The sequence below is a fragment of the Dermacentor variabilis genome, chromosome 7 (genome assembly GCF_050947875.1).
Source record: "Dermacentor variabilis isolate Ectoservices chromosome 7, ASM5094787v1, whole genome shotgun sequence".
In the NCBI taxonomy this organism is placed as follows: Eukaryota; Metazoa; Arthropoda; class Arachnida; order Ixodida; family Ixodidae; genus Dermacentor; species Dermacentor variabilis.
In genome coordinates this window covers 136,130,281-136,152,155 of record NC_134574.1, presented here as the reverse complement: position 1 = coordinate 136,152,155, position 21,875 = coordinate 136,130,281, and the positions used below count along the sequence as shown (strand labels likewise).

Here is a 21,875-nt window from a genome sequence, read left to right as displayed (position 1 = left end):
GATAAGTTCCATGCTGTGCAATCTTGTTAGCGCGAGCGTCAAATAGAAGTTTTGAATTGTAATAGAAAAGCTAAAAGTTACGTTTGAATAATTTTCAATCTAAGCAAACATCCGAACGCGAAAGCGAATCTTTTGTGTACTAAATGTACTAAATGTGTGAAAAACACGAGAAACCTACGACATTGTGCCCTTGGATTGCCTCTGGCTAAACCGGGGCAGTTTTAGAAGTATGGGAGAGGCATTTGCTCTGCAGTGGGCGTAACCAGGCCGATGATGATGATGATGATGATGATGATGATGATACTGAACCCTGGTCAAGCGACCCAGTCAAGGTGCAGCTGACGTATCGACTCTCGATTTTTGAAAGAACCAAGCTCTGGCATGCAATTACGACAGCTTGCTTGTTAATTTTTTTCCCAGATCATTTAAGGCGAGAAAAGGATATTATTATCGATGATGTTTTGGCGTCTCGGTATTGCGTGCGCTATTGTCGAGCCTCCTCGTGTGTGTGTGGTGTGGTAAAACCTTCTTGAGGTCCTGCAGATTGTAAGCTCAGTAAAGTTTCACCACACCCCACACATACGAGGAGGCTCGACAATAGCTGGCGCAATTCCGAGAGGCCCAAGCTACATCGATAATAATTGCCTTTTCTCAGCTTAAACGACCTCAGAAAAAAAAAAACAAGTACGCCGTAGTAATTGTATGGCAATGCTTGGTTCTTTCAAAAATCATGTGTTCGTACATATTTTTTTTCTCTGTATTTTTCGGCTTATCAAGAGAAAGCGAGGGAGAGAGAAAGAGACGTCATAAGGGAAAGGCAGGGAGGTGAACCAGGCTGAGCCCGGTAGGCTTCCATGTGCTGGGGAAGGGGAAAAGGGGACTGGAAGAGGACTGGAAGAAACATTGGTGAAATACGGAGGCGAAACTGGGTAGATCCTTTATTCTTTATTCCTTCCATTAAAATCCTTTATTTTGGTGTTATTTCGCAGGCTCCAAGGGCGCTCGACCTTGGAGTTCGTTTAGTCTGGCCCTGTCAGTGGGGGTCGTGCGGTGCATTTTCTAAATGTAGTTTATGTTTAGACTTCGATTTTGTTTTCAGTATGTCAGGCAAGATACAGACTGCATCCGCATTGCGATCTGAAGCAGAACGAAAACAAGGTGAAATGTAGAAAAGTAAAGTTCATGCATAAATCAAGAGCTGATTGCACACAAAGAACTTTATCAGCCTTTCTACTCTGTGAAGGACAAGCAGTGGAAATGTGGTGCGTTCTACCTTAATCGACGCATCTATCTATCTATCTATCTATCTATCTATCTATCTATCTATCTATCTATCTATCTATCTATCTATCTATCTATCTATCTATCTATCTATCTATCTATCTATCTATCTATCTATCTATCTATCTATCTATCTATCTATCTATCTATCTATCTATCTATCTATCTATCTATCTATCTATATTATTATTATTATTATTATTATTATTATTATTATTCTTATTATTATTATTATTATTACTATTATTATAATTATTATTGAAAGACAAAGCCCAAAAATATATCTTTTTTACAGTGAAGTGATTTATTCTTTCATGAAGTAGTGGCGCGTGCGAGTACCACCGCTTGGCAGACGGGAATTCTCCAATATTTACAACTTCCCTTTGAACTACGTAATTAGGAGAACTAGTTGAAACTCGGCGTGATGTTTGAGTCGATTTACCGGCCAATTGCCATTTAATTTGCATCTGAATAGTTTTGTTAAATTGAGCGTGACAGCCGTTTTCCGTGACCACACACCCTTCGTATAGCGGGCCACGTGTTCATCGCAGACAGGAATTCTGTAACGTTTACAACTTGACTGTGAACTAACTAATTACGACAAGTAAATGAAACTCGGCGTAGTTATAGAGCCGTCTTAGCGTCGAATTTCACTATATCTTTTTCCAAGGCAGCTGCATTAGATTGAAAACTACGGAGCATTTACGAGAAAATGGACACGAAAATTTTTTCGTGTCGACGCGACGCGTAGATGGACGGATATCGACCACCGCCAGGAAGGTAGCTATAGGCAGCTTCTCTGTAAAAATAGGAGCGAATGTCACTATGAAACTAAATTGTCATCGTTCCCTGTGCATGCATAACAGCGATGGCTACACTGAAGAGCGACTAATGCTTGTTTATGTTGGCATAACCCATTCCGAGCATTCGCGCTACAAACATGAGAATGTCGTGCGTACGTTTATTTACAGACATCATCGGTCCTACCACGGAACAAGATTAATGATGATGATGATAGCAACTTTATTGTACCGCCGGATAAGGAGGCCCCTACTCCCCGTCCCCGGCACACAGGCCTTGGGGACGGGGGCCGGAACCTCCGCGATTAGAAGCAAGCAAAGAGGTCTTGACTCTTCGCGGCTTCTTCCGCCAGGCGGATGGCGTGTTGCTGTGGAGTAGGGTCCTCGCTCCGCAGCAGGGCTTCCCAGGCCTCTCTACAATTTATGTTTGCTTTAGCCCCTGGTGAGCTAGCGCATTCCCAGATTACGTGATCGAGGGTCCCTCTCGCCCCACAGTGTTTGCACTCATCGGCTTCTCTATCATGCATAACATGGTACGCCCAGACCGGGTTTACGAAGTTCCCAGCTTGCAGGCGCCGCCATGCGACTGCCTCTCTATTGTTTAGACTTTTATCCGGTGGTGGCACCAGTCTCCTGCGTAGCCGATAATTTTCGACAATCTCCGTATAATTTTGCAGACGCTCGTCCATGTTCCGGCAGTCGGGCGGTTCCACAGCCACCCGGAAGTAGAGAGCTCGGGCTAACTCGTGGGCCGCCTCGTTGCCAGGAACGGAGGTGTGTGCAGGGGTCCAAATTAGGCTAATTTTTCTGTTCAGCCGTCTACTGGCCAGAACCCTTGCCGCTTCCGGCGAGATCCTGCCCTTTCCAAAATTCCAGATGGCCGTTTTGCTATCGCTAATTATGAAATTTGCTTCCGTTCCCACGCAAGCAAGCGCTATCGCAACTTCTTCAGCCGTTTCCGAGTTGCGGCTTCTAATGGTGGCGGCCGATACGGGGGCACCTCGGCCGTCGACCACCGAGGCGACCGCCGCACCCGACTTGCCACTTGCCGCGTCCACGTACGCAACCGACTTGCTGTTCATTGAATCAAAGCGTTTGATTAGTGCTTCTGCTCTTTTTTCCCTCCTCTCCGTGTTGAATATGGGATGCATGTTACGAGGAAGGGGGGGAATGATTATATTTTCTCGGCAGTCCAGCGGGATGTTTGTCTTGCCTCGTAGTCCCCTATCTGTTTGCAGGCCTACCATTTCGAGGATAGCTCTGCCCGTGGTCGTTCGGCTTAATCTTTCAAGCTGCGAAATTCTGACAGCCTCCGCTATTTCGTCCCAGGTATTGTGCACCCCCATAGAGAGGAGCTTTTCTGTGGAGGTGGTAATTGGTAAGCCTACGGCCCTCTTTATGCACCGTCGAATGAGCGAGTCGAGTTTCCTCCTCTCCTCTGACCTGATGTTTAAGAAAGGTGTGGCATAGCACACGCGGCTTATTACGTATGCTTGGGTTAGTTTAAGCAAGCTTCTTTCCTTCAGGCCTCGTCCTTTCAGCGCGACCCTTCTAAATATGCCAAGTGCTTGCGTGGCAAAGCCCTCTAGATTTTTGATTGTCCCATCATTATATCCGTTTTCCTGTATGAAAAGTCCTAGGATTCTGATTTGGTTAACCTTTGGGACTGGTTTCCCCTCTATTTTAATGTCAAATTCCCAGCTACGCTTGCACCGGAGCGACTTTGGGTTGTAGACGAATAACTCCGATTTTTGCGGTGAGCACGAGAGACCCCTACCGGCAGCATAGTGCACGACAGTATCCGCCGCCGCCTGCAGGCGCTCCTCGATGCTCGCATCGCTCCCCTGGTTGGTCCAGAGGGTGATGTCATCCGCATAAATACTGAAATTTAGCCCCTGTATGTTTCTCAGAGCTTCGGGGAGGCCCCTCATCGCCACGTTGAAGAGGAACGGGGAAAGAACCGAGCCCTGCGGCGTGCCCCTGCTTCCTAATTTCAGTGTTGGAGATTCAATATCTTGGAACTTCATGCAGGCAGTTCTGTCTGACAGAAAGTCCTTGATATAGTCGAATGTTCGCGCGCCTACCCCGATTTCTTGGAGACCGTGGAGTATCGCTTCGTGTTTAACATTATCAAAAGCCTTTGTCAAGTCCAGGCCGAGGATTACCTTGGCGTCTCTAGAACGTGAGTCGATTATGTCATGTTTTAGTCGGAGCATCACGTCCTGCGTACACAAGCCCGGTCGGAAGCCGATGATCTCGTGCGGCCACAGGTCGTTCTGCTCCATAAAGTGCGTCAGTCTGGTCTGGACTACGCGCTCCATCAATTTTCCCATGCATGAGGTTAGGGAAATGGGTCTTAGATTTTCTAGTTTAGGGGGTTTGCCCGGCTTTGGAATTAGGATCACGTTTGCCATCTTCCACTGGCGTGGCAGGTGGCCTTTAGTCCAAATTTCTTGCATGTACTCCGTCAGAGCGCTGATGGAGGCATCGTCCAGATTTCTTAGAATTTTGTTTGTTATCCCGTCAGGGCCTGGGGCTGATTTGGTTTTTAGTCCCAATATTACTGCCCTGACCTCCGCCTCAGTGATGGGTGCGTCGAGCTCTTCATTGGGAGCTCCGTCGTATTCCGGGAGGGGGGTGCTATGCGTATCGCCAATGTACATGGTGATCAGTTTGTCCATAAATTCCGCGTCTGTACCCTCATACGCGTGCCTGGCTTTTGATAATCTAATTCCCGATAGGGTTTTCGAATTGGTCGGATCTAATAGGTGTCTCAGCAGACCCCACGTTTTGGAAAGGCTCATGCCCCTCTCCATCTCGTCGCATCTGCTGCACCAATTCTGTTCGCATAATTTGATCGCGTAATTTTCAATTTCTTTGTTATGTCTAGCAATCCGCCGTCTAAGATTACGGTTCCATTTCTGCTTCTTTAGTCTGCGCTCCATGCCACGTTTTGCCTCCCACATGTGAAGCAGTTTGCTATCGATTATTTCCGGGGCATCGTCCCCTTCAATCGTCTTGGTTGCCTCTTCAACGTGACGCGCGATGACCTCCGTCCATTTCTCTATGTTTGTGATTTTCCCTATGGCAGCTTTCTCTCGTTTCTCCCTAAATAATCCCCATTCGGTGATCCTCGGTTGACGCACACGACGCGTCTTCACCCCTTTTTTAAGGATCGAGGCCAGAATGAAATGATCACTTCCGAAATTGAGCTCCGAGTTTTTCCAATTCAGATCGGTCATATTTTTTGAGAAGGTCAGGTCAGGGGAGGTGTCTGCGCACACGCTGTTACCCACCCTGGTCGGACAGCTAGGGTCCGTGTGTAGGGTGAGTCCTAGCTCGTGCGCGTCCTCCCATAGCTGCCTACCTTTTGGATCTTGTTTAGCGTAACCCCATTCCGGATGCGCTGCATTAAAGTCACCTACTATTAGTAAGGGATTAATCCCGGCTGCCTGAATAGCTTTGCGAAAGAGGGCCCTGAATCGTACCTTTCTCTGCTGTGGAGTGCTGTACAAGTTTAATAGGAACACGCTCGGTTCCTCTTTTCGTCCCGTAATAATTTCCAGAAGCACTGCCTCAATGTCTCTCGAGTTGATTTCGTGCACGATTGCCGCAATATTCCTCTTAATGAACGTAGTGACGCGAGATTTCTCACCCCTGTCACTTGAAAAAGCTTGGTATCCCGAGAGTTGTGTTGCTTTGCCCGTCTCCTGCAGGGCTATAGCTAGCGGTTTCTCATCTAATAGCGTCAAGTACTGTTGCACTAACGCTCGCTTGCGTTGGAAGCCGCGACAGTTCCACTGCCAGATTAAAGACTCACTTTGCGCGCCTCTGGCCATGTTGGAGGTGGTCGAGTTGTTCCTCTGCTTTTAGTTGCCATTCTCCGATGGCTACTAATTCTGCCCTTTGCTTTTGTACTTCACCCGTAACGGCTTGGATCTGGCTTTGAACCTGCTGTATTGCTCCCATAATTTGGGCCATAAAAGAATCAAATTTAGCTTCGATTTTGGCTTCTAATCTTTTCTCTAGTGCCACCAACGGATCAACGTCTTCCCCTTTGCGTTTCATTGGGGGTGGTCTAGCCGATTCGATAATCATATTTTCCTCCTCCGGTGCCGCAGGCTGCATGGGAGTCACAGCCATAGGGACCGGGCGGGTTGGTTTCGATACCAATTTTGGTTGCGTGTTGTGGGTGGAGGGGGACACCGTACACGCCTGTGATTTTGGTCTATGCAACTCTTGAGTGAGCTTATTAATGACCTCTTTAAGCTCCCCAACCTCTTTCCGTAATTTATCGATCTCCTCATCTTTCTTATCTTTTGCCTGGGAAACCCCACTGCCAAAGCTTACATTGTTTCGGTCCCTGCTCTGCTTCCGCTTCTTAGTCCATGGGTTCGCCGGGTCCCTGGAGCTTGATCTCCCCCTTTGTCTGGATCCGGAGCGGCCCCTGGTGCGGGACCGCGAACGGCCACGCTGCTGGTGCCCTCCGGTGGTCTCCTCCAGCCTCGGAAAGGAGTCGGTTCTGACGCGAAAGTCCTCGTTTCCGCGCCTGACCTTGGAACGACCCCTGGGATTCACCTCGGCAGTCGCTCCGGCTTGCTGCTGCTTCTGAAGTTGCTGCTGCTGTAGCATGTTGGTCTTTCGTTCCCACTGCCTCTTCTTCACCTCGTAAGGAACACGGTAGAGTTCTCTACATTTTCTGTCACCGAGCGGGTGTCCTTTCCCGCACAGTTGGCACTTGGGTTCACATAAATGGTCTTGTGGTGGTTGCTCCATGCCACAGCCACGACACTTCACATTCGCGGGGTCCGGGCAGACGTCCTCGCGGTGTCCGAGCCGCCCGCAGGCGTTACAAACTTCGTACTTCTTGCGGTAGAGTACGCAGCGTTGCGCCACGGGCGTAAGTCTCACCCACCGCGGCACCTCTTTGTCTTCGAACAGTATTAGAACTGTCCTCGACGTTCTTCCGAGTCGTCGTACTCCCAGGACCGGGGGATTCCCGTAGATTTGCAGCCTTTTCAAGATCTCTGCGTCGGAGAAGGACAAAGGGACTTCATGCACGACGCCTTTTCCGCAGTCCTCCGGCATAGCGACGTACGTAGTCATTTCAATTTTTTCCCCTTCGAAGACGAGGAGCTTCAAGTCCGCGTATTTTCGCTTCCTTTCCGCGCTGACGGTGGCGACGAGAATGGAATGCTGCTTCACATTCATCAAGATGACGTCCTCTCCGGCGGCGTCTGGACTGACGCCAGCCGCCTTAAGTATTACGTCTGCCAAATACGCACTTCCGTATTTCATTAGACGTACGAGACCGCCGTGCGGCCTCATGACTACTTTCTCGGCGCCGTCCGGAAGTCGGGCAAATTGCCTCTCAACCGACTTAGCCGCCATCTTCCTCCCTGCGAGCTTCTCAGCGGCTCGCTGCCGTTCCATATGGCGTGCCTCGTTGTTCACTAGGGGGGCCGCTTTTCCTTTCTTCTTTCTAATGTACCATTGCCCCGGCACGTTCAATTCTTCCGGATCGATCTCCGTACCATCTACGGTCTCCATCATAGTCTTTGAGCTGCGCCTCCACCGCCGCCGCCGCCGGTGGCTCCTCGTCGCTATCTCGAGCCTTAGGCTTAGCTCACCATGCAGCGCGTAGAACGCTTCAAAGTCTCGATATCGTGGGAAAACGAGGGCCCACCTTGGAAAAATTGATATCCTCGGTGTCCGTTCGTCGAGTGCTGTTGATTCCAGCTAGAAACCAAGACCGTCGAATCCAACTTGTGCTAGAGCGGCCGTTGTCGACGGAGCCCATCGAACGCACGTCTGCTCGAGCGATCGTCGTCGTCTTCCTCTCCCGGAACAAGATTAATAACAAATGATTACGACACGTCAGGCTCTGTTAGTAGAATAATAGAAAAGATGAAAAGGACAATTTTTGAAGAAGCTCCGCCATCACAACTTGTCCCCGGTAGCTTGTTCCAGTTCCGCGCAGTTTCCAGGAGGAATGAATTCATGAGGAAACCAAAGGGGTCGCAGTGGAGCGCCCGATCAAGAGGACCAGTGCAGCTGCATTATAGAAGGGCCCGGCGAGTGCCATACATCGCATCGAGCGCGCGCTGCTATCCCATCTTCAGTTTCCTCCTCTTTCACCAAGGCTCCGGCTGAGAGCGCCAACCCTAGCGTCCCCGAGGTGTGGCATAGGTGGGCGCTACAAGCCCTCCCCCCTCCCCCACCCCCACCCACCCGCCCAGTGGCAACGGCGAAATGGATAGTGTGAACGCGTTACAAAGGGGCTCGTGGTTAGCCTAAGTAGTCTGTTTGAAAGGCATGGAGTCACTACCACAGAGCTCGGGCAGGCGGCCCTGGGTGCTTAGTAACGGGCGAGGGACTCGATGAATAGGCGCTTTTGGCGGGAGCGTGCCCAATTGACGAGCCGATGCTGGGCACATGCCTCTTCAGGTTGGGGGACGGGGAACAGTGCGTCGGCGGTGCTTCCATCATGATGATGTACTATTCAGAGCGTAATCAATCCCTGAGCCTCGGTAGGTTCGGTGAATGGTTCCACTTGATCGATGACCTTCTTGTAGAGGAGGGTGGGTTGACTTCGTACAGGATGTTAGGGTCAGTGATTTCACTGATGCAAAGTCGCTCAGGCTGAGCAATTCACTGCCTGTAGATTCACTAGGTACGACGACGGGAAAAAAATTTCTGTGTACTGACAACGCAGGAATTGGCTTCTCGGGCAGAAAGATGGTCAGCGAGAGTCACTACTGTATGTAGCTCATGGGGTCGGAGTGAACCGAGTGGAAGTTCAGTTCCCGTGTGAAAAATGAGCTTTATGATAGAAGAGATAGTCCGATTACTGTCAAGAAAACGAAAAATGGCAGTTGTTTCTCGGTTTTTTGCTGGTGGTGAACTTAGGAGCCATGGTTAAACGGTCAATGCTTCCAGCAACGTCGACACCGACTGTGTCGACGCTACGTCGATACAGGGCCGGCGATAGGCCCGGTAAAAGCTAAGTGCGTTCGACAAAAGATGGACTGAAAAACCGAAAGAAGCCCTCTGGAGGTCATCGAGGTCATTCCAGGTAGTCCTTACTGCATTAGATACGCCGTGATTGCTCAGTGGCTATGGTGTTGGGCTGCTGAGCACGAGGTCGCGGGATCGAATCCAGGCCACGATGATGATGATGATATGTGGTGTTTTGTGGCGCAAGGGCCAGGTTTGGCCAAAGAGCGCCATGACACGTGGTAATGTTGAAGATGTATTATGGAAGATGTGACTTGGCTGTAAAGTGGCCTAAAAATATTCGCTGTAAAGTGCGTAAAATCTACGTGCTATAAAATTATGGCGATGACTTATGACGAATACTATGAAGATTGAAATCCATCGTAGAATAATGATGGAAATTATAAAATATATAAGATCGTAAAATTACTTGGAGCACTGCTGCCTCGACAGAGCCCTTGAAAGACAAGGGCCTAGAGGCATGTGCTATACTAAAGAGATATCGCAGCGGCATCCTCTGAAGAGAGGACCCGCTACGAACATGTGGGGCTAAAAACATGCAAGACAACATCTTTCAGAAAACTTAGGACGGCATTGGTGTCAAATAAAGGTTCTGGGCCGAGTAGCATTGCGGGATGAAGGGGGATGTGATGCCGGTATGCTAAAGGAAAATGTTTCTTTCTTTCATATTCGGCTTCCCGACACTCCAGGAGGACGTGGAGGATGGTCAGCCTCTCCCCGCATCTACCGCAGGTTGGAGTATCATTTTCAGTGAGTAAATAGTTATGCGTGCCAAATGTGTGTCCTATTCTGAGACGACAGAATAGGACATCTGTTCGGCGTGATTTTGTTACAGAGGGCCAGAATCCTAACTGTGGCTTTATCACGTGGAGCTTATTATTTGTTTCCGCGTCCCATAGGCGTTGCCAGTGATTTCGTAGTTTCCTCCGCAAGAAGGGCTTCAGATCTGTGACAGGAACTGCAGCGGTGGGATTAGCAGAATGCCATGCAACTGACGTGGCCATCTGGTCCGCCAGAACATTACCTTCGATGGCTCTATGTCCTGGCACCCAGCATATAATCACATGCTGGTTAGATATATATGCGTTACATAAGATGGAATAGAGTTCAATTATAACAGGATTTTTGTGCTTACAGAACGATATCAAAGCCTTCACAACACTTAGGGAGTCCGTATATATAACTGATCTTTTGAGTTTTGATTTCCTTATATGCTTCACAGTCGATAATATTGCGTAGGCTTCAGCCGTAAAGATACTAGTTTCCGGATGCAGTACGCCGGATTCCGAGAAGGATGGACCGACGGCTGCATAGGACACCCCGTCGTGCGACTTCGATGCGTCTGTGTAGAACTCCGTGCAGGAGTGTTTGTGTTGGAGTTCCCGGAAATGCATTTGGATTTCAATGTCTGAAGCGTGCTTTGTAACTTGAACGAAAGATGTGTCGCATTGTATCAGTTGCCACTCCCAAGGCGGTAGCAGCTTGGCTGGTTGCATTAGGCGAAGCTCGAGGAGTGGAACATGCATTTCTTCACTAAACTCCCTCACACGCAGCGAGAAAGGCTGTCTTACGGAGGGACGATTGCGAAAGAGTGTAGCGTATGTCATCTCGTTAACGGTATTATAACACGGATGTTGAGCATTAGAGTGGACTTTCAAAAAATATGTTTGGCTGATGTATGTTCTCTGGATATGAAGTGACCACTCATTCGATTCTGCATATAAACTTTGTATGGGACTCGTTCTGAAAGCGCCCGTGGCTAAGCGGATTCCTAGATGGTGGACCGGATCTAGCATCTTTAGCACGCTCGGGGCGGCAGAATGATAGATCACGGCACCATAATCTAATCGTGACCGAATCAGGCTCTTATAGAGATTCATTAGGCACGTCCTGTCACTACCCCACGTAGTCTGCGATAGAAGTTTCAATAGGTTCATTGTTTTCAGACATATTTTTTAAGATGTTTTATGTGTGGGATGAAAGTGAGTCTATTGTCAAGTATAACACCTAGAAATTTGTGTTCTTTGTTTACCGGTATCTGTTGTCCACACAGTTCTAAGCAAGGATCCGGAACCAGGCCTCTCTTTCTTGTATACAGAACACAAGAACTCTTGTGAGGATTGATTTTAAATCCATTTTTCTCTGCCCACTGTGATACCTTGTTCAAACCGTGCTGTACCTGTCTCTCGCAGACTGTGAGGTTGCAGGATTTAAAACCGATTTGTATATCGTCTACGTAGACGGAATAGAAAATAGCTGGTGGTAAAGATGCACGAAGCGTGTTCATCTTTACAACAAAGAGCATGCAGCTGAGTAGGCCACCCTGGGGTACCCCAGTTTCCTGTATAAATGTACGCGACAGTGCAGGACCTATTTTCACTCGAAATGTACGGTTCTCTAGGTAGCTCTCTATAGTATTTAGCATATTGCCGCGGATACCAAGCGCGGAAAGATCGCGCAGGATTCCGTACCGCCAGGTTGTGTCGTACGCTTTTTCCATATCCAGAAATACAGATAAGAAAGATTGCTTGTGCACGAAGGCATCGCGAATGCTCGCTTCAATGCGCACAAGATGGTCGGTTGTAGATCGCCCTTCCCGAAAACCACATTGAAATGCGTCAAGCATTTTACTAGACTCTAGGAGATGCACGAGACGGCGATTGATCATTTTTTCAAATACCTTACAAAGGCAACTTGTCAGGGCTATCGGATGGTAACTTGCCACTGAGGAAGGATCTTTGCCTTGTTTCAAAACCGGGATCACAATGGCTTCTTTTCATGTAGTCGGGAAGTATCCCGCAGCCCAAATCGTGTTGAAAATTGTGACTAGTGTAACTTGGGTGTCTTTATGTAAGTTTTTGATCATTTCATACATGATTCTGTCAGATCCCGGTGCAGAGCTCTTGCATGCGCTCAAGGCAGCTCTAAACTCGGCAATGCTAAAAGGACAGTTGTATGGTTCATTCTGTTGACATTTTCTCATGAGTGGCTTACATTCTTCTATTTGTTTATGTTTCAGAAAGGATTGCGAGTAATGGTTGGCACTTGACACACTCTCAAAGTGCTCCCCAAGTGAGTCCGCCTGATCTTGTAGGGTATCGCCTTCTGTGTTTACCAAAGGGAGTCCATGTGCTTGTCGCCCTCTTATCCTATTGACCCTGTTCCAGGCTTTCGCCTCATCTCTGAACGAGTTAATACTCGATAGAAACTTCTGCCAACTTTCTCGTCTGGCCTGATGGCGGGTTCGCCTGCCTTCGGATTTTACTTTTTTAATGTTAACTAGATTCTCTGCAGTGGGAGAAGCGCGTAGCAACCCCCACGCCCTGTTCTGTTTTTTACGAGCGATCCTACAATCGTCGTTCCACCATGGGACACGCCGTTTGCAGGCCAAGCCTTTTACTTCTGATATGCATTTAAATGCGACATCTATTATGAATGCTGTAAAAAACTCGACTGCAGCGTCAATTCCTAACGAAGACAGGTCAGCCCATGAGACACTAGTTAGAGATCGAAATTTCTCCCAATCAGCTGTCTCAATCTTCCACCTAGGAGCGTATGGTGGATATTCGTTTTCTTTATATGATCTTAGCAGTATACGGAAGTGGTCGCTACCGTAAGGGTTGTCGGTAACTTCCCATTCAAGTTCAGGCAGTACAGACGGGGAGACTATACTAAGATCTATTGACGAAAAGGATCGGTTTGCAAGAGAGTAATATGTAATATGTGGGTTCTTTCTTATTGAGAAGGCACGCTCCAGAAGAAAAAAGGAACTGTTCAACAAGGCGACCTCGCGCATCTATACGAGAGTCGCCCCACAGGGAGCTGTGCGCATTGAAATCACCAAGAACAGCTTAAGGTTCTGGCAATTGATCGATCAAGGAGTACAATTCATGTTTGTTCAGTTGGTAATGCGGGGGTATGTAAAGGGAGCAAATGGTGATGAGTTTGTTTAGTAGGACAACTCGAACCGCCACTGCTTCAAGGGGCGTTTGTAGCTGTAAAGGTTGACACGCAATACTTCTATGAGTAAGAATCGCAACACCACCCGATGATGCGACGGCATCATCGCGATCTTTGCGAAACGTAACATACGTACGGAGAAAGTTTGTGTGTTTAGATTTTAAGTGTGTTTCCTGTAAACACAGCACTTTTGGATTATGTTTGTGGATGAGTTCTTGCAAATCATCAAGGTTTCTAAGGAGACCTCTGATGTTCCATTGAATGATTTGTGTATCCATGTTTAAGGTAAATTGGTGCTGTGTTTACGGAAACGGAGTGGATGCCTTATATTACAGAGCCCTTTCGAGGCTGTTTGGATCCCACCGATGGCAACGGTTGTTGGGAACTCGGCGCTGACGCCCGTTGTTGCACCTGGGTCGCAAGCCCCAAGGGTAGCGTTGGCCTGGCGGCCTGGGGTACAACTGGAAGCATCCGAAGGTCCCGGCAAAGCATGAGTCGACTGGTAACAACAAAACAACTTGTTTATTTTAACATCGCAAAGAGTTGGCGGTCAGGTTGACCGAAGTAGAGAGACGGGAGAGCACTTTACTCAACAGAAGAAATCGGAGCCCTCCTCTTTCGTCCGGGGGCAGCTGTTTTTATACTCTCGCAGTTGAGGGCAAGAAGGAACCCCTCAATAGACGAGCACGTGATTGTACAATGAGATAAGGTGACGCATACTGTCGTAGCGCCGCCGGTCGGGCACAAAGACTGGGAGGAGAAGGTAACTCCTACTGTCGTATCGCCTCCGGTCGGGCACAATGGCTGGGAGGAGAAGGTAACTCCTACTGTCGTAGCGCCTCCGGTCGGGCACAATGGCTGGGAGGAGAAGGTGACTTCTACTGTCGTATCGCCTCCGGTCGGGCACAATGGCACATACACTCACACACGCACATGAAGACACGTGGCATCGGAACATGCCTGGACGCGCTTGGCGGGGAGCGTAGCGGCGACGCCGAACGGGCCAAAATGTCTGCCGCTTTGTTGCAGTCGCGCCGGCTAAACCGCGCGTCGTAGGCGAAACGTAACAGACCGCCCCGCCGGGGGAAGGAGATCCCGATGGACAGGGGACTGCATCCGCTGTCCGGAGGGATGTCGCTCGATGATGCTCATAACCGAAGTCGGGCGTCCCTCGACGTTTCTTGAGCGCAGCGCACAGAGAAGGCCTCGTTCTCTCGTTCAGGTTCGCACAGGACACTGCAAAGTGACTTCGGGAGAGTTCACATTCTTGTTCTCGTTCCCGGCAAGCGTTAGAACTACGCTGAAACTCAACCGCTCAGTCAGCAAGCACGGCACAACCCTCACTAAGCCCTGCCAGGCTCTTTCCCCTTCTATACCACTGCCTAGTTCCTTACAGTAGTCTAGCAGCACTTAGAACGCGTCCACAAATTGGAAAATTGCACTAGAAAGCATATCATCACTTTGAAACACTAAACAAAAGCAATATGTTAACAAATCCTGCCTCAGGAAGAAAAACATCAGTAACAAACAATTTTTGAGGCTGATTCCTACGTTAGGGGCTTCGACTTAAGCCATCGGCGTTACCGTTGAGACTCCCCTTTTTGTAACGCACCTCAAAGGAATATTGTTGCAAAGCGAGGCTCCAGCGCAGGAGGCGGCCATTTTTGGGAGAGATGGTCTGCAGCCATTGGAGAGGGCAGTGATCCGTCTCAATGATAAACCTCGAGCCGGCTAGATAGCATGACAATTTCTGAACGGCCCAGACGAGACATGCACACTCTTTCTCGGTGGCGTTATACGCCTGTTCACGACTGGTCAGCTTACGACTAGCATACAGGACGGGGTGTTCTACTTCTCCATTTTCCCGTTGGCACAGTACAACGCCCATGCCTCGCTCACTAGCATCGCACTGAACAACGAACCCTTTTGTATAGTCTGGCGATCGTAGCACAGGCTGGCTTGTTAGGGCACTCTTTAGGGCGCTAAAAGCTCTTTCCTTTGTCTCGTCCCAGACGACTGTTTGAGGCTCTGTCTTTCTTAGAGCATCCGTCAGGGGAGCCGCGATATCAGAGTACCTGGGGATGTACCTCTGATAGTAGCCGGCGACACCTAAGAACGACCGAATATCGGTCTTCGTGCGCGGTTGCGGGAAGTCTCGCACAGCGGCCACCTTTATTTCAGAGGGGCGGCGACGACCCTGACCAATCACGTGACCGAGGTAGACAACCTCGGCCTGTGCTAACTGGCACTTAGGAGCCTTTACTGTCAAGCCCGCTTCGCGCAGGCGGGTTAGCACTGCCCGCAAGTGTGCCATATGCTCAGACCAGGATGCGGAGAATATCGCTACGTCGTCTAGATACGGTAAAGCGAATTCTTGCTGTCCCCGCAACACTTTATCCATGAGGCTTGAAAAACAGTATGGCGCGTTCTTCAAACCAAAACTCAATACTTTAGGACGGAAAGTTCCCATTGGTGAAATGAACGCCGCATACCTACTAGCCTCTTCTGTAAGTGGAACCTGCCAATAACCCCTGACAAGATCTAGGGTGGAAATAAACTGAGCGCTACTAACTTTCTCAAGGCGCTCCTCGATGTTAGGGATCGGATAAATTTGATCCTTAGTGATGGAATTAAGCCTGCGGTAGTCGACGCAAAGACGAGGTTCCTTGCCCGGTACCTCAACTAAAATCAAAGGGGAGGTATAATCACTCTCACCTGCCTCAATAACACCGAGCTGTAGCATTTTCTTTACCTCAGCCTCCATAATATCGCTCTGGCGGGGTGACACCCGGTACGCCTTGGATCGTACTGGCTCTGGGGAGGTAAGTTCTATGTCATGAGTAAGGACAGAAGTCCTACCAGGCCTCTCAGAGAACAGACCTTGAAACTCTTGTAAGAGCTGGTGCAGTTCGGTTTTCTGCTCACGCGACAGCGATGCTCCACTGACTAAGTCACTAATGACTTGACCGGTGTCTTCCCTGTTCGTCACTGAGCCTAGTCCCGGAAGCTCGACCGGGAGCTCTTCAGGAACGTTTGCCATCATGCACACCACTGCTTCCCTTTGTCTATAAGGTTTGAGCAGATTACAGTGGTAAACTTGCTGTGCTTTCCGCTTTCCTGGCAGACTTACCACGTAGTTAACGTCCGACAGTTTCTGAACAATTCGTGCTGGGCCCTCCCACTGCACGTCTAGTTTGTTGTTTAGCGATGTGCGCAATATCATGACCTCATCGCCCACCTCAAAACGACGGGCCCTGGCTGTCCGATCATAATAAACCTTGGCCCTCTGCTGGGCCTTTGCCATTGCTTCACCTGACAACTCCTGTGCCCTTCTTAAGCGTTCGAGGAGCTTAAGCACGTACTCCACCACGACTGGGTCGTCGCCCCTGCCTTCCCACGATTCTCGAAGCATGCGAAGCGGAGACCGAAGCGAGCGACCGTACACCAGCTCAGCTGGCGAAAACCCCGTAGCTGCATGCGGCGCGGTCCTTAATGCAAACATCACCCCAGACAGACACAGCTCCCAGTCAGTTCGATGTTCAAAACACAATGCTCTCAACACGCGCTTCATGACGGAGTGGAGTTTCTCAACGGAATTCGACTGTGGGTGGTACACTGAGCTGTGTAACAGCTTTACCCCACACCTTTCGAGAAAAGTTGTCGTCAAAGCGCTAGTAAACACTGTGCCCTGATCTGATTGGATTTCCGCAGGGAAACCAACTCGCGCAAATATGGACAGTAGTGCATTGACTATCTCAACTGAGCTGAGTTCTTTAAGCGGCACTGCTTCAGGGAACTTTGTCGCTGGGCAGATCACAGTCAAAATGTGTCTGTACCCCGTGGCTGTTACCGGCAGAGGTCCCACTGTATCAATAACGAGCCGTCTAAAAGGCTCCGTAATGATAGGTACCAATTTCAACGGCACCCTTGATTTGTCCCCTGGTTTGCCCACCCGCTGACAAGTGTCACATGTCCTCACGAAATGGTCTGCGTCCCGAAAACACCCTGGCCAATAGTACTCTTGCAAGAGACGGTCCTTAGTTTTCTTAACTCCTAGGTGTCCGGACCACGAACCCCCATGCGCCAAGCGCAACAGATCCTGACGATAGCATTGAGGAACGATCAGCTGATCGAACTCCACTCCTCTGCGGTCTAGATACTTCCGGTACAGGACTCCACCTCTTTCCACAAAACGCGCATTTTTCCTGGCGATACCTTCCTTGACATTGCAGCGTATGTTTTCTAGGCTACCATCCTTCTTTTGCTCGGCTATCAAAGCCGACCGGCTGACTTTTAGCAACCTATCAAGTCCGTCTGACGTAGGCGCGATGAGCAAATCTGCAGATAGCTCTTCTAACTTTCCCTTATCGGGCATTTCCTCTCCAGTATCTGGCGCCTTCAACGCTACCGGCTCAATTTTATTCAGTTCGGGCGTGCTCTGAATATCGGCTTGCTGCGCCTCTGACCCTTTTTCATTGTTTGATACCGTCGGCCCCGCAACTACCGCCTTTGCAGCGAGCTCCCGAACCTTCGATCTGGTTAATGCCTGAACGCTAGCCTCACCAAACAAAAGCCCCTTCTCGCGCAGGAGGTGATCGGACCTGTTTGAAAATAGGTACGGGTACTGGGGGGGCAGCATAGATGACACTGCGGCCTCCGTTTCAAGTGCTCCGAAAGGTCCTTCAATAAGCACTTTTGCTACTGGCAGACACACGCTATGAGCTTCCACGGCTTGCTTGATCCATGCGCACTCGCCCGTGAACATATGGGGTTCTACGTAAGACGGGTGAACTACATCCATTGTAGCTGCGGAATCGCGAAGCACTCGGCACTCTTTCCCGTTCACGAGGAGGTTTCGCATGTAAGGCTCGAGAAGCTTCATGTTCTCGTCAGTGCTGCATAATGAAAAAAACACAACTTTTGGTGTTGTTTCCGGACACTGCGCCGAAAAGTGACCCGGCTTCTGGCACGTATAACAAACGCGCGCTTGCCTCATCTCGAACCGCTTTCTGCGTTCGGCTTCGGTTGCCGCCGTCTCCTTTCGTTCGTTTTGCCGCCGTCTCCGCCGTCTCCTTTCATCCGCACTACGTGTGTCGCCCCTCGCTCTCATGGGTGTGAACTTCGGCCTCTCAAACTTGGAGCCAAATTCACCCTTTTGACCGTCCTTAGCTCCGCGAGCCCGACGCGTCACAAACTCCTCGGCTAGCTCAGCGGCTCTAGCCACCGTACTAACGTCTGGCCTATCCAAGACCCAGTACCGCACGTTCTCAGGTAACCGACTATAAAACTGTTCCAGCCCGAAACACTGCAGAACTTTCTCGTGGTCACCAAACGCTTTCTCTTCTTTGAGCCACTCCTGCATGTTTGACATTAGCCTGTAGGCAAACTCTGTATATGACTCACTCCTGCCTTTTTCATTTTCCCGAAACTTGCGACGGAACGCCTCCGCCGACAGCCTGTACTTTTTTAGCAGACTCGATTTTACTTTGTCGAAATCCTCTGCCTCCTCTCTATCCAAGCGAGCGACTACGTCGGCCGCCTCGCCGGGTAACAAAGTGAGCAAGCGCTGTGGCCACGTTTCCCGAGAGAACCCCTGCTTCTCGCACGTTCGCTCAAAGTTAACCAGGAACAAACCAATGTCCTCTCCAAGCTTAAACGGCCGCATCAGGTCAGTCATTTTGAACAATACGCGTTCTCCTGCACCGTGTGCCTGACTTCCATTACGAGCGCGTTCCATCTCTACCTCGAGACGCTTCATTTCCAAAGCGTGGTCGCGCTCTTGTTGCTCTCGCTCTTTCTGTTCTTTACGTTCACGCTCTTGTCTTTTTGCAGTCTCCCTTTCCTCAATGGTCTCAAGGCATTCCGACAGCTCGTCATCCTGAGCTTCTAACTCAAGAATAGCCCTTAGCAGTTCAGGTTTTCTTAGTTTGTCTGAGACATCCAGACCCAACTCTCTTGCAAGCTCCAGCAATTTCGGTTTGCGCAACAACTTCAAATCCATGGCTGCTCTGAATGCTGCTTTCTCTACTGCTTACTATTGTCTTGCCGCAAACTAACCCGGCAGCAACGACAACCACAATTACCAGCTCTGTTTCTGACACTAACAAAAGCCTGGCAAAGCTCAGAAGAAGAAAGTCCCGCACTCACCAAACCTCGCAGCCAAGAGTCCAGCGCAGTCGTTCCGCTGCAGGCAACCAGTCATCACACAGGGCTCGTTGCACTGCTCCCGGATCGTCGTTGAGCTGCTCAGCATACAGTCAACTGCATATCTTCGCTGCTGGCCTCCGTTGTCGCGATCTCACCGCTGGCAGACAGTTGTTTGGATCCCACCGATGGCAACGGTTGTTGGGAACTCGGCGCTGACGCCCGTTGTTGCACCTGGGTCGCAAGCCCCAAGGGTAGCGTTGGCCTGGCGGCCTGGGGTACAACTGGAAGCATCCGAAAGTCCCGGCAAAGCATGAGTCGACTGGTAACAACAAAACAACTTGTTTATTTTAACATCGCAAAGAGTTGGCGGTCAGGTTGACCGAAGTAGAGAGACGGGAGAGCACTTTACTCAACAGAAGAAATCGGAGCCCTCCTCTTTCGTCCGGGGGCAGCTGTTTTTATACTCTCGCAGTTGAGGGCAAGAAGGAACCCCTCAATAGACGAGCACGTGATTGTACAATGAGATAAGGTGACGCATACTGTCGTAGCGCCGCCGGTCGGGCACAAAGACTGGGAGGAGAAGGTAACTCCTACTGTCGTATCGCCTCCGGTCGGGCACAATGGCTGGGAGGAGAAGGTAACTCCTACTGTCGTAGCGCCTCCGGTCGGGCACAATGGCTGGGAGGAGAAGGTGACTTCTACTGTCGTATCGCCTCCGGTCGGGCACAATGGCTGGGAGGAGAAGGTGACTTCTACTGTCGTATCGCCTCCGGTCGGGCACAATGGCACATACACTCACACACGCACATGAAGACACGTGGCATCGGAACATGCCTGGACGCGCTTGGCGGGGAGCGTAGCGGCGACGCCGAACGGGCCAAAATGTCTGCCGCTTTGTTGCAGTCGCGCCGGCTAAACCGCGCGTCGTAGGCGAAACGTAACAAGGCCCTGTAATAGGTGTTTTGTTCTTTCTGAAGCGTTCGAGCGATTCTCGACGCTCCTTAGGCGTTTGGTGCGCCTTGGGGACAGGTGTAGTGTCCATTGCCTCCTGTGAGACGCCGGACAAGCGCTCTTGCGAGCGAGAGGTTTTCCGAGAGAGTCCTGCCCCGGAAGGCAAGACTCCTGCGCCCACCAGCCCGGAGGTCGATGGGGCTCCCTGAGGGATTTGGCTGCGCTGGCCATTGCCAGCGCTGGAAGGGGCCTCGGAGGTTGGGGCAGCCTCGGCTGCCCCCACCTTCGGGGTGGATGGTCCCTTCTCGGTTGGCGGAGCAGCGCTAGCTGCAACCGCCGCGGGGGCAGATGGCTGCCGACTCACTGCCTGTGGGTCGAACAGCCGCCGGAGGCCGTTGTGACGCTGCCCCCTTACGCGCCACATCGGCAAAGCTGCTCTTAGACAGGTATGACACCCGCCTACGTGCTTCCTTGAAAGATATATTTTCTTTGACTTTGATTGTCACAATCTCTTTTTCTCTTTTCCAGGACGGGCAGGCGCGCGAGTATGCGGCGTGCTCGCCATCACAGTTGACACAATGTGGAGTCTTCTGGCATGTTTCGGAGGAATGTTCAGTGTCACTACACTTGGCACATGTCAGCCGGCCTCGACAGTTCTGTGAACTGTGGAAGAACCTTTGGCACTTAAAGCATCTGAGAGGACTGGGCACGTATGGCCTAACACGAAGTTTGATATAACCGGCCTCGATGGACTCGGGGAGGACACTTGAACCGAAAGTAAGTATCAGGTGTTTCGTATTGATCTCTTTACCGTCTCGCCTGATCTTAATTCGCTTAACATTTATGACATTCTGTTCACTGAAGCCCTCCAAGAGTTCAGCCTCAGTGATCTCTAGCATGTCATCGTCCGAGACAACGCCGCGGGTGGTGTTCATGGTAGGGTGCGGTGTTACTGTTATTTGGGTCTCGCCAAATGAGACAAGTTTCGGCAGTTTCTCGTACTGCTTCTTATCGTGGAGCTCCAAGAGAAGATCACCACTTGTCATTCTTGACGCCTTATATCCTGTTCCAAAAACTTCAGTTAAAGACTTGGAAACAAGGAACGGTGAAATATTACGCACTAGTTTGTCTGGGTTTTCTGAGTAGATCACATGATATCTAGGAAAGTTCTGGACTTGTCGTCCGAAAAACTGAAAGAGATCTTCGGTGCGCCCTCGTTTGTGAGGGCGATCAGGGAGTTTAGGAAAAGTGTTTTCCATGAGTACAGTAGGGTTTTCGGCCGCGATGCCGACCACCCACCATGGAGCCCAACAGGGGGACGTGACAGGAGTTCCTACTAGAGAAACCCTGCCAACGCCAGCCGTACATCGCCGCTATAACCAAATACAGCATAACCAAGGCTTGCTAGCTACACAAGGATAACCCTTGCCGCCGGGAAACTAGGAAGTGAGGAGAAGTGATGAGAAGACAGGAAAGATGAAAAAGGCGAGAGAGAAAGACGAATATTGGAGAGGAGGACAGGAAAAGGCGACTGCCGATTTCCCCCGGGTAGGTCAGTCCGGGGGTGCCGTCTACGTGAAGCAGAGGCCAAAGAGGTGTGTTGCCTCGGCCGGGGGGCCTTATAGGTTCTAAAACCCGGCGTCGGCTCAACCCCCAGGATCCCCCTTTACCCGGACACGGCTAAGCCGCGCACGGCTACATGCGGGAGGGTCCAACCCT

At 50.2% G+C, this 21,875-nt stretch overlaps 1 long non-coding RNA gene across 1 annotated transcript in view; it reads right to left on the bottom strand.

The window, feature by feature from the left end:
- Positions 1–919: 919 nt before the first annotated feature.
- LOC142587165 (uncharacterized) overlaps positions 920–21,875 on the bottom strand; it is a 29,496-nt gene continuing 8,540 nt past the window's right edge. Inside the window, exon 4 of the long non-coding RNA XR_012829380.1 lies at positions 920–1,137. This is a non-coding gene — a long non-coding RNA (uncharacterized LOC142587165). The remainder of the gene's footprint in view (positions 1,138–21,875) is intronic.